Below are 14027 nucleotides of genomic sequence, written 5' to 3'. Positions count from 1 at the left end.
CTAACACAATCGTCCACAGAGCTATTTGACAGCAGCTATTTTGGCATGAAATAATGGATAAATGCAAGTGCTACTAATCACATTAACTCGGGCTGTTTAAGTTTCATTACAGTCTCAATTAATGTCACTAATAACTGTTCACCTACTATTTGATGTCAAAATAGCTGCTGTGAAAAAGTCTTTTATCTGCGATTCTGGCAACAAGCTGTAAACATAACAGTGAGCTACTAATTCATTAAATTGGAACAGCAAACTGTCGATTTACACAGCAGTCATTTGCCACCTGATGTGTAGTCACTTTACTTTCAGCTGTGTTTGATCCTTAACTCCTGAGGACAGCATCCTACTGCAAAATGGTAACTATTTTTGTTGTGCCAAAAGCATATAATTGGATTTTGCTGCTTTTTTCTGCAAACAAGAAGGACAAGTGCAATGAAAATGAACCATTTGGTAAAATTTAATATAAAAGTACCGATTAGCGCAGCTCTAATGTTCCAAGGTTGGAGTCATATGCCAACTCATCCCGTGAGATGTTACTAATCCAACTGGAATTTGAATCAGATACTACTCACAAACTTTTATGTAAGTGAGCTAGGAGTGTCAAACTTCATGCCACAAAAATTTTGTCCAGCTGGAGAGGAGTTGCCCAGAAAACTAAATATTTATCCGAGCTTGCAAAAGTTACAGTTTTTGATGTCCTTCAATGTTGCTTTTTTGTCCTTCAGACTGTCCTTTTCCCCCACATGCACCACAACCAAACACAAATGACCACTCTCAATCACATCTTTTATTTGTAAGGCACCAGAGAAGCTTCCTTACTGCTAAAAGGTTGATTCATTCTCATTAGAGTACACAGTTGCTTGTTTACATCTTTGTTTTTGTTTTTTTTGTTTTTTTTGCCCCAGGTATTTTTAAAATGAGACCGTGTTCATAAACACATTTAACTGTTTTTCGTTTGCACAAAAAAGGATAAAACATTTACAAACCTAGAAAACAATGTTAAGTGTTACAGCCTACTGAGAGAATGAATTGGAGAGAAAAAACAGGAAAAAACGACATGGTATACAACATTGTGCCTCTCTTACTGTAGGCTTGTAATGCACACATACAACACCAAAGTCTTCCATGATACACACACATTAAAAAGCAGCTTTGAAACATACAAAAATGCTTTAAAAAATATGTATATTGATATATTCATATGTATACAAATTGGCCCTTCACAGCAAAACACACATACCATTCACATGTCTGAGTTTTGCCAAAGGAGGTTTTTTTTTTCTATAGAGACTGACATCAGTATAAAGAGCGCAAATGACTGATCTGTTCTCGTGCTCCATATATTAAAGTCAGAATCTCCAGGGAGGGAACTCTTCAGCTCCCCAACACTAGCACAGACAGGAAGAAGAAAAACAAAAGAGCATTGAACTTAAGTGCTTTTCAACTTAAAATACAGAGGAAAGGTTTAAGCTTGGATTTCGGACTTGCTCAGACATTAAAGGTTAAGTTGCCAAAGCTCTGGAACAGACAACAGGGGAGTGACGTCTGTGGTCTATCTGTGGTCGGCCCGTAGCAGGAAATGAAAAAGGGAAGAGAGCAAACAATGAAGTGATTGTGAGCACGACAGACAGGCTCTTTAGATGCTTTGTGTTCACCTGCATTATCATCGTGGCACTAATAATCGGTGAAGGAGCGCTGCTGCCCTCTGCTGCCTAAATGAGGACATTTCTCAACCATAAACTTCAGCTGTGTCCCACTTCCAGACTAACTGCAAGCATTTTGAATACAGTTTTAGCAGGTGGTAGACAAGAAAATGTAAAGGCACTATGTGTAAGAATGTGAAGTCATTTATATGTGATAATCCCTTTTGTATTCACTGATGTGGCAACACATAGTAACTTAACCCATAAGAACCCCATACCCATTTTTCCTTAGAAGACTTAATGAGTTAAGGTCAGACATAAAGCTTTACAAGGAAGAGAATGGGGGCACTCAAAGTGTTCGTTACACTGGTGTCACCGTGGGTTTTTATGGGTTAAAAACTGAGACCTTCCTCAGCTGTCTTTCTAAGTGGAGGTCGGAGGATGAATTTTCCAATGAAAACTAGAGGATGGGATGTTTATGCTCGCTCCAGCCTCAGTGCTGTTCTTCCTCTCCCCTCCAGTGCCAACAGTGTGCAACACAAGCTAGCGCTGGCTTGGAAGTAGACTCTGCTAACATCAACAAAGGACTGGCTCCCAGCACAACACAGACTCCAACATAAACTCCACAAAGGAACAAAAAAACTTTTATCTAGGGAAGCCCGTCTGGCCAAATGGGAGTGTGACCGACGTCGAGGGAAAACTAGGGTCAACACTGGCGGGGCGTCTGACTCATGAAGAGACACAATCTTAGTAGCAACAGGTGACTGCAGTTCAAATAATGGCTATCCGTGTCATTAAGAGTGGTTTTCTGAATGTTACCCAGAGAACCTTTAACTTCAGAGACAGCAATATGTGTGTGTTCAATAACAGTAATAGTCATCTTTTGTTTTCCAGGAATTCTTTCAACAATTATTTGTCTTTTTTCCAGCTGTAAACAGCTGCTGCTTTTTCTGCGTGTACTGCACTGTGGGAGCTCAGAAAGAATCAACAAAACCTTCAAAAATCAAACAGACTGTCTTGAGTATACTTCATTTTTTCACTTCTCCAGTCTGAGCACTCTACAAATGGTAAACTGGTCCTGAACCCTTATTATTTTGAGTTTAAGCCCATTTCAGGCTTTTAGATCTCGACTTAGACGTCCAATTTAATTTCATTAGTGTAGTTTTATATGGAGCTATATTAGACCTAAAAAAAGGGGAAAAAATCTTTATACTCAAATGGAGCTGAGAAATATAGCTAAAACTTAAAAATAATAATATTGTCCAATATTAACATAGATATGGTGACTGTATGCAAACATCACATGTACTGTATAACCCAATATTACTGCTGAACATTCCATCAGATCCAATGTGTTACACGTTTTAAAAAAATAGAATGACAGACATATTTGTAAAACAGTGGCATATTGATATCATGAAATATAACCATATAAGATGTCTGAATATGTGACAGGTGCTGTAACTGCTGTCTGTGTCCATATTGTGCTAAGGTGATAAAGTACGAGTGAAATAGCAAAATTATTGTCAAGTGCTGAGCTTAATTCATCAGGATTCAGACTAAAGTGTTGATTTTTCAGTTAATTGTATGGCAGACACTTTTGTCCCACAATGCAGTGCACAAAAGAAACATGGCAGCTGGTAACAGGTAGATAAAAAGAAAAGATGATGGTGAGAAGGCTCAGAACAAAATACGTTCCTATTAGAACAAAGCGGTACATTAAAGTATCCAGATGATATATACAGAACAGAATTAGTATGTGGTGGGACACAGCTTGTATAGTTTTTGAAAATGGGGCCAATCATTTGCTCACTTACACAAATTCTGGTTGTGATAAAATGTGATGCTGTCGCTTACAGAGCTTTAGCACTCACCCAGGACACATTCTTCAAATGAACTGGGAAATTTAACATGGAACCTCTCCTTACAATCACGCAAATCTCATAAAACGGGAAAAGACAGGTGTTGGATACGGTCTCGGTGTAAACTGAAGAGCTCTGACAACTTACAGGAATACAGTACTGCTCTGCATGTCACAACCACCCGGTTCTGAAATTTAGATCCTGTTCAAGTTTCATTTAAGAGTGGACCAGAGCGGGAAGGCACAAGCAGGGAAGAGTGGGTGGACGAGGAAAATACAAAAGGTGCTTAAGAAGAAAAGTTAAATTAAACAAGTGTCTTCTTCTTTCCGTCACATTCACGTCAACACGCAGACACTCTTAAGGTCTAATTACAGCCTGTCTTACTTGACGAAAACATGTCAAATAAATGTGTTTTTTTTCCAGAGCTTTAATTCTTGTCATTTAAAGACGAGTCATGGGTCCAATCCAACTGTAAGCGCACATAGCAGCAGCCAGCTAGGCCTAGAAAAAACACAAATTAACTCCCAAGCTGCGGTAATCCTTACCATTGTACAAAACTATAGAGTTAATGGAATAAAATCCCATTCTCTGAAACGAGGTACGCAGCTCAGGTAATGCATCCAGTGGTTGGCCCAAAAATGCAAAATAACTGTGGACCAAATCAGGTGGTTTATAATCAAAGGGCTTCAATGCACCTGACAAGTGAAATGTCCCTTTAAAACCATTACGCTTCTCACCAGGCTATATTTTTGGCTCTGAGAGATGATCATGGGCCATTACTGACCAGAAAGCCTCCATTCAACATTTTCCATTTTGGGAAAAAAAACAGCTGATGGAAGCTAATCTACAATAAAAAATGGAAAGAAATATGTAAGAACTGCTTATTGTAAACTGGCAGACAGCAGCCAGTAGGAAACAATTCAGAGGGACTACAGAGGAAAAATAAACAGATCTGATAACAAAAAGTCCAGAAGTCAGAAAAAATAAATCTGTGAGAGGCAGATCCATGTACAGGAGACTGCAGTCGGGTTTCATCCTCAGCTCTCTCTCTCCAAATGGGAAAAACATTTATCTTGGTGAAGCCTAACAACAATGGCTTACACTAAAAAAGCGCTGTTTTAAAGTCTAGAGCCTGACCCGAGTCTATTACCACTAAATAATAAGAACATTTAACTCTCAGTCATTTAGGAGTTCCATCCCTACTGCACATCCAAAAAAGTTTCTGCTCCGTCCTCTTTGCTCGTCATCATCCCTGCAGTTACTCTCCTACATCGACACTCAGCAGACAGGCAGCCAGACTTACATCAATCTCCATTTACAGTTACAGTTTAACCTTCTTTTTTTCGACACCTAAGACAACCCCCATGCCACCCTCCTCCAAACCTCCTCCTGCATCTGCACTAGTCTGACTTGTCCCCGTCCTCCCCTCTGGGCGCCCTCTCTGCAGCGTCTCTGGCCTTGTCCTCCTTCGCCACCTGGGGCTGGCCGTGGGAGTAGTTGGCCAGGATGGAGGAGAGGGAGAGCAGGCGGGCTGGAGGAGACGGCGGGCAGGGTGGGCGGGGTGAGTCCCAGGGGCAGGGGTGTCACCGGCAGGGCCAGGCCCTGGAGCTGGGACAGGTGTTGCACCTGGAGCTGTTGCTACAAATATATAACAGTAAAGACACAGTGAGTTTAAGACTATAAGACTGAGTTCTACATTTGTAAAAACAGAAAAATGCCCAATTGCTGTTGGGAGAACCACAGACTATGATGCACAGTGTCTCTGTCTTGAGTACATTTGAAGGATGAATTATCACATTTGACGTTTATTTGAAAAATTGCATGTTTAGAAGTTGAACAAAGAAAAACTATGAATATATTCAGAGATTATGCATTGTTTAAATCAGTTTTTTCTGTTTTTTAAAGTGACAAATACTCCTTACCTATAATAAACTTGTGTAATTATTGCACAAAATATAGATTTATGTGTGCGATCCATATCTGTATTCCCTATCTATATTAGCATTATGATCTCCTCTCTTGGTTAAGATACATGAGCTGACATATAAAACATATAAAGCTAAAAATAGTTGTGCTGCAGGGTTAATACATCATTAAATATAAAAACAGTGACAGCGATTGACGAAGTAGTGAGATGTTTTACTTAGAAAAAGTAACCATGCAGCCATGTAAAATATATGCCATTCCAAGTAAATGTCTCACAAGAAAAATCCTTTTTAAATTCCACATTCAGCAGCAAATGTAGTTAAATTATGAAAGTAAAAGTATTAGTTTGGTGTCAAAAGGGAGAAGACATGAGAAAAACTAAATTCCCATCACCAAATCTGCTTTCAATTTTTGGACTGTTTCTATAATATCAGATTTTTGATATTATGGATCATTTGAATATTTATTATAAGAAACAGAGACAAAATCACAATTTGGTAGAGCTGCTAACAACTTAGACATCTCAAATGTGACCCCTAATACACACAGATTTTTGGAAGACATCAGAACCTCCAAAAAGTTTAAACTACTTGTTTAATCTTTAACAACTAGCATTTTTAAAAATTTGCTCTATAATCCATTGTGTCAAATCTTCAACTTCAAACTAATTAAAGCTGTCAAATAAATGTAGTCGCGTGGAAAGGACAACACTTCTCTCTGAAATGTAGTGGAGTGGAAGTAGAAAGCAGCAGAAATAGAAATGTTCAAGCAGAAGTACAGAACTTGAGCAAATGCACTTATTTTCCCAAACGAAAACTGGCATTAAACACAAGCAATCACAGATTTATTTCCTTCTTTAAAGAAACAAAACGGTGTACATGTACAGACAGTGACATGTATGAGGACGGTGCTCAGGTCATGTGTCCTGCTGACGCTGACACACCGGCTGGAATGACGGCAGATTGTCTCTGGCAGTCTGACGAAGCCAGAACATCACGACACAACATCGGGTGAACACTGACAGCGACAACAGAGCATGACAAAACTCAGCCACACCGCTCACCCGTATGATGGAGTTCATCTCAGGAGGTGTGACCTGCTTGGCTCTCTCTATGGCGCCCATGACTTGCTGTTGATGCTGAAACAAAGACGTCACACGCTCGTACACAAATTTGCAAGTGTTCTGACATGGCTTAAATAAAGAAAGACAAAAATGACTGACAAAAAGCTTGTTTCTTATATTAATAACAGAAGAAACAGTTGAAATATTAAGATTGTCCAATCTTACTAAACACTTAATTGCATTTTTTAGGTATTAGTAGTGATGATCGGGTAAGTGACATGTAGTAAAAACATGCAGTGGAACATTTCCAACTGGACAGAAACTGTTATCCAATGCAGGTGAACGTTAGAAACATTAAGGCGTTACTGTCATTACCTCCTGTGACAGGTAAGGCAGCACCTGAGCACAGATTCCATTCAGTCTCTTGACTATTTCAGCCTATAAAGCAAAAACAAGAAAACATGAGGCCAGAATAACAGGCTGCCAAACCTAAGCTACTAGAAGAAGAATGCACAAGGAGACATGGATTACCTGTTTGTGCATTTCGATGTTCAGGCCCGTAGGACATTTCATAGTACTAAAATGAACAGAGGATGGCAAAGACGATAATTAAAACCAACGGAAACTCTACTTTCTATAGCTTTTTATATACTACACACAAACTAGCAATCCTTCTGGATAATAATATTTTCTTATATGTGAGTATTTTATACTCTAAGTGGATGATCTGTTGAAAACTGTAGGTGTTTCTATTTTCATGTGATCTGTAGTTGATCACTGGTCCATGGCTCATCATGTAGTGAATGAACCTGACAAGGTAACAAAGCAAAACGCGCCCACAGATTTGTAATTATGTTCAACTTAACTAACAAACAGAGACGATGTAGATATTCTAGATATACTAAAAAGACTTTCATTCATATTTAATAGGAGGTCAGATGAAAGCTACACGTCGCTGAGAGTCGAAGTCGCACTTACCATGATATAGTGACGCTGCATCTCGGACTTTTCAGAGGCCAGTTTGTCACACTCCAACTTCAAACTGAGCAGGAACAGAAATACATGAACTATATTACAATAAACAATAAAGGTAAAGTTGAAAAGGTGTTCTGTGGAGGAAGAGTTTGACATTTGAGGATGATTCACGTCAGAATACACACAAAAAAGCCACAACATTAAAACCACTGACAGGTGAGGAGGATGGCAACAATACTATGGTCCATCCCAGCAGGGCAATGTGCCCAGCTACACTCAAAAAGCTGCTCAAGAGTCATGATAAGGAGCTAAAGATGTTAACACAGCCTCCAATTTGCCCTCTTCCAATCCACCAAGCATCTGAGGGACGCACAGGAAGAAGCATCAATGTCAAAGTTTTACACCAAAAAAAAAAAAAAAGAGGTCCCACGTCCATGTCCTGACAGGTTAGAGGTGTTTTGCAGCACAAGGATCACCTACACCATTGCTACATCTTCTTCTAAATCACTTTTGAAGACATTTTCATGTCAGAAGGCGTTCGTCTAAATGTTCAGTTTCCTTTTCAGCTATTTAGACTGCATTTTGTTCTTGCCAACACATTTGAGCTTTACTTTAGGTTTAAATGAACCCACTGTTTTTAGATTTTGAACTGTGTTTTATTTTCAGTCTTTTGTTTGTCATGCATTGTTTTGAATGTTTAGTCCTCTTTCACTTGATTGTATTTTATTGTGTGTATCTCCTTTCGCTGTAAACACTTATTATTATTATTATTATTATCACCATCGTAGCTGATAGGTGTAGACATGAGTGTGGTACTTATCCTCTCATCTAGATTCCAGCAAAAAGAGAATGAGCCTATTTCCTGAAATGTCAAACTATTTGTGTACATGCCCTTATTCTAATACTAGTGAGTAAAATTAGATGGCATTCAAAACATTTTTTCTGGGTTGCAAAATGTGTTTTTTTAAGGCAGTAACTTTAACCAACATATTCCTTCCCGTGACTACTGCAAATACAGGTACATGATGCACTAAATTTGAACACATCATCTTAAAATCTAACTAGGACACACCTAAGTAAAGGCGAGAAGACAGACAGAAGGTGGCACAAAACTGAGCTCAGAGTGTAGATGAGAAAATGAATTCCATGCCCTTCTCAAATGAGATGCATTTCTGAAAAATAAGCCTTGAACAGAGCGTTTCCCTCTAAGCAGTTTTTCCCATAATAATAAAACTGTGGGGAAATGTTTCCGTCTGAATTTTATTAAACTAAGCGTGCAGTGGCTGTGTTACTGCATACCTGTGGTACTGTGCTTGGAGAACTGGAACTCATCTTTAAAGCGGTCACAGGAATCAGAAGTGGTGAACTTGAGAGGTTGACCGGACTGAGAGGACGGCCGCAAAACACAACATGATGAGTTCTTTAAATTCTCAGAGCCATGAATTATCCACAAATATCCTCGCAATCTAACCTAAGAAATTTATTCCTCCCTTGTAGCCGTAGTTTGGATTTGCAACATTGCTTTACCATTACAGCTAGAGGTAAACAATCCTTTGCAGACTGCAGGACACTTGTATCATGTTTCCTCCCTGCTGCTGAGTGTGTATGTGTTAATGAAAGTGTATTTGGGTTTGTTTAGAAACAGCAGTTTGACCTCTGAGATTAACCCCTTGAGAGGATAGCCAGAATGAAGGTCGGCCTGAACTGAGCCTCACGTCTGAGTCCGCAGCACAAAATGAGATAAAGGAGGAGACTAATAGCACGCTGCTATCAACCAGAGCTGCAAGGACGCCCACAGATGTCTTAAAGGAACTGAAATTAAACATATGTCGGCACAGAAACACCAGCTCAGCTCTTTCGGCACCCGCAAAGTGTGCCGTTTGAGGAATTGTGTTTACAGAAGGCTAAGTGAGCCCATGCTGACCATATGCGAGAGGTATTTAGAGGCTGCATTAGAAGTCTGGTTATGTATAGACTACACTTAAACCATCAGTCCAAAGCCGTAATCCAGGATTTATCTAGTTCCCTAAACCTCATTACTCTCTAAATAAGTGGCACAAGGGCAAGAGGTTTCCAGCTGGATTATGGGACTCAGAGAAGATGGAGTCATGCGGGTGCAAAGACGTCAAAACTCTTGCGCTCGAAACACAACACATGCGGTGAAGTGCAAAAGTAGTGCTGAAACTTCAGAGGAACTGCTGTGACGTGTGGTACTGAGAGGTGGCACAGGCTCAAGGAACCATAAATTACCTGAGAAATATTTAAAAAAAACCCTGCTGGATCAATCTACACTTCATGTAGAGTTATTAGGCAAGTGATATTCTAATGTCATCAGAACTTATAAGCACATTTTCCAATTCAAAACATCACAAACTTGCATGCTTGTTGGATTTTATCTCTTCAGGAAATATGCATTCGTGAAATGAGGGAGGAAGTGAACTAAAGTGAGTAAACTTGTATATTAAAGGTGTGCTTATTTATCAGGCAGCTTCTGGCTTTATTTAAAAATAAAGAGAAAGAGATGTAATGATGCACAAAAGACAAAAATTGTATGATACTTCTTAATGCAACTATGCCATTGAGGCATGACCACTGGACAACCAAATGTTTTGTTGTGAACAGTCAACAGTGTCCATGAAAAGAGTTGAGAAAAAATCAAACATGAAGCTTCTATGAACCCCTTTTTCCTCCAATGTCACCATTTTCCAGAACTGCACGCCACTTGGAGAGGCCAGAAACTGTCAAGTGAGACAGTAGATAAGCAGTAAGAGGTAATAATAAAAGGGTGAAACATGACCACCGTTGAACAAGATTCAAAACTTAAAAGTGGTTAAGACTGGGCAAGAAATAGCTTCAAGGCAGATAGCTAAAGGTTTCATGGACAGATGAAATGATTGATTCTTGACGGACCACAGGAAGGAGTCAAGGCCATGATCTCTATGGTGGACAATGCTAGCTGCTCGGCTGACCTGCCAGCGACCTCAAAGCTGACCGAACAGTGACCTGGCCCCCTTCGTCACCTGGCCTAAATTCTGTTAAGAACTTTAGTGAAAGTGATCGTCGCAGGTTAAGAAACTGACAGACTCACAGGGTGGAAGGTTCATGGCAGGATTGAAAATGACAGATATATTGGTTCCACTGAAACTTCTGAAAAAAATGTAATTTAGGTGTTCTTTCGAGTTACTTATTTGTGACACTTACTATAAAATTGGCACAAAACAAATGAGTTTGGAAAAATCGTTGCATTTAGTGGCTTAATAATTGTGCACACTAACTCAAAACGAAAACATTCAGGTTTGAGCTTTATTAACAGACAGCATTGTATATTTTCAATAAAACATTAATCGTGAGGAACACAATTTGTCTCATAACTGTGCACACAAGCAGTGTTTAAGATATTTAATCAACTGTTCTGTTTTAATTACTCACTTTTTCTGGTTCAGAAAATGTCAAAATGACTATATTGTTCTGCTATATGCACTCTAGTATCTGAAGGTGTACTTTGAGCTCAGGGACATTTTGGAAGCTAAAACATGAATTTATGAATCATGAAAATAACCAATAAACTTATTAATAAAAACAAAGGGTTGGTTAAAACTCTCCAAAAATACACAATGAATATCTGTTGGAACTTGAAGATCTCACAGTAAAACATTAACAAAGCATTATCTTACCATGACCTTATACGAACACACAACACCCCGATGTGAATGTTTGCTGCTGTGTGTTTGTTTCTAAATACAGTTTGCATGGCATCAGTTGGTCATAATTCTTACAGTATGATAACAGTAGAAGAGAACAGGTGTAACCTTAGATTAATGTGACCCTTGCTTCCTCAATTAGTCATTTAGCAAATAACATCTCAGAATATACTGGAAAATCCCAGTCATAATGTCTCTGGTTTGTTCCAGCAACAGGCCAAAATTCAAAGCATTAGATGGTTACAAAATGGATATACTCTCATTTTGCAGAACATAATGGGAGAAAATGTTGACAAAACGCCGTCTACAGCACATGTAGCAGAGCAGATTGTGGTGCGGAGTCGAGTTGCATCTTTACCGTAAGCTGTCAACTAGTTTGTGAAGCGCAGTGCAGAAAAATTAATAAATGACTCAATCATTTTCCATGTCTAATATTGCTCTAACATTAGATATATGTGCACATATGCATAAAGAATATTATCTGACATGTCACATGAGTTGGTTCGAAGCAGAGAGACCTGTAATTTCTGTAATATTTTATGGTCCAGATTTTAGTGGACACCTCAAAAGTGAGACCAGTAGGAGAGTTAGATAACTCTCACTCCATACCCTTTACATAAATGTGTCTTTTTTTACTCTACAAAAATCAGTATCATCCACAAAAACCCACTATTAGCTGGACTGTAATCAATTGTAATAATTTAAGCTTAATGCATTTTTCCTATCAGATATTAATACTAAGTGATGTCCAGATGATTGATCCATTATTGTGGGAGTGTTTGCAGTGTTTTTGAAGCTATGGTTTCACAAAGGGTCCTTTTCTTCACTGGGGTCGTTGTTTACAGTGACTATTTAATACTGTTAACTGGCCTTAGTTGGCTATGAAAGTAATCTGCAGGTCAGGTAGGGTGTTTTTTGTCTTAATGAGCAGTAACTTGCCTCATTTAGCTTCAAAAACAACCAGTATTATTGCTCCCAATTTCGTTTATGGGTGACAAAAATTTCAATTGAACATTTTAGAGATCAGATCTTTCTCTACTGGGTGCCCAAACATATATTTTGAAATTAATGCAAACTTAAATTTGCGTAGTTTGTTCAGAAATGGGTCTAACCGATCGAATACTTCAGAATAGCTCACCAACTTCTTCTCACTGAGCCCAGCATCAACTTAAATTAGCTATTTTGAGTAATGCTAGCTAACGACATGCTGTGTTTTTAGCTAAATGCGAGCAAATAAGTGTCATAGCTAGCATGTATGGTAATTTCAAGTTTTGAAGCTGTCGTCATTTCTACATTATATTGGATATATAAGCTGGTGAGGAGATGCAGGGAGGTCTGGATTGTGAGAAGCTGACAGCTACCCGCAGCAGCAGCGCTAAGTATCAGCTGTGTGTGCTAGCTAGCGTTAGCTCAGCCTGCTCACTTTGCTCAGTTTCCACCCGGGACAAGTTCAACTAGCCAACTTACCGAGTGCCTGGATTGAGGAAACATCATGTCAGCAGTGTGTTTCGCCGTGTTCCCTTGGTCTAATCGAAAGTACCAGGCTAGCTGGCTAGGCTAACAGGTCCCCAGATAATATTAAATGATTGGAGACGCTATTCGCACTTTGTACTCTGTCATCCTTTAAATAACGTTAGCTAACGTCTAAGCAGCGGGAGCCGAAGATCGTCTTGTGGTGCTCGCAGTCGGACAAACCGCCGCCTCCGAGGATGTGGAACAATAAAGGAAAAACAAAAAGCCCCTTCAAAGGAACATCAGGTTTTTTTGGAATAACGTTAACGCTGCGCCTCCCCGGGGGAAACCCTGGATTGTTGACACATGAGCCCCCGACTTTCCTCTGCTTTGAAGAGAAGAGCAGCATCACCCGGAAAACAAACCGAGCAGCGGAGGAGCGGGCGCCCCGTGTGACACAGAGCTGAACTGACCGGCGCGTCGCTGCAGCCAGGGCCGGAGACAGAGAGCCGGGGGCCGGGGAGCGCAGCCTGGGGACCCCCCGGGTTGGATGGTCAAAAAAGTGAGCGAGAAACTCACACATTCAGGGTGGCTCGGCAGGTATTTAGCAAGTGGTAAAGTAAGCAAGTAAATAAAAAATAAATAAATAAAAGATTTTTGTCAAATTATTTAAAACAGAACAAAACATTCAAAGCAATTTAACTGTGAAATAAATCAATTACCCCTCCTATATACTCATTATTATTAGTTCTCTTTTCACATTGCACCTTTTGTACTTTTAATACTCTAATTTTAATCTTCTTTTTTATTGTAAATACCACCAATTTGCACCTTATTATAAATACAAACAATTTTTGCACACCTCTGTAAATACAGCATTTTTGACATCTTTTAAAATAGCTATTTCTTCAAACAGCATAATTTGCATGCCAATTGCATGCTCTTTTGTAAATGTTTCTTCATATATGTTGTGTGTAACATGAGCTATTGGCTTATTGGATACCATGAATTTCTCCAAGGGATGACTAAAGAATCTATCTATCTATCTATCTATCTATCTATCTATCTATCTATCTATCTATCTATCTATCTATCTATCTATCTATCTATCTATCAAAATATACAGACACCCCTTTGGATGCCCACCTATATTATCCAATGCATCTATAAAAAGAAAGAAAATGTATTAGATATCAACCACAGCACTCAAAAAGCAAAAATTCATCTGCATCATCATACAGGTGTCGTGCCAAAAATGACAATCATCTGACAAAAACTGATTGCAAGCTTCTTGTCAAAGCTTTATTTCCCACTTTATATGTGTCTATAGCTGCTTTTATCGGGGTCAAAAATTCCTAACATATAAATATACATGACTTAATGTAACAGTTTTGTGAAACTTCAA

The 14027-nt window shown here is 39.1% G+C and overlaps 1 pseudogene; it reads right to left on the bottom strand.

Annotated features, from left to right (window-relative positions):
* Positions 1–4378: 4378 nt before the first annotated feature.
* LOC110962979 (TLE family member 5-like) lies at positions 4379–12661 on the bottom strand (annotated as a pseudogene).
* Positions 12662–14027: the final 1366 nt, after the last annotated feature.

This window comes from Acanthochromis polyacanthus, chromosome 1, assembly GCF_021347895.1.
Source record: "Acanthochromis polyacanthus isolate Apoly-LR-REF ecotype Palm Island chromosome 1, KAUST_Apoly_ChrSc, whole genome shotgun sequence".
Taxonomy (NCBI): Eukaryota; Metazoa; Chordata; class Actinopteri; family Pomacentridae; genus Acanthochromis; species Acanthochromis polyacanthus.
The sequence above is the reverse complement of the archived record's forward strand: the minus strand, read 5'-3'. Positions and strand labels throughout refer to the sequence as shown.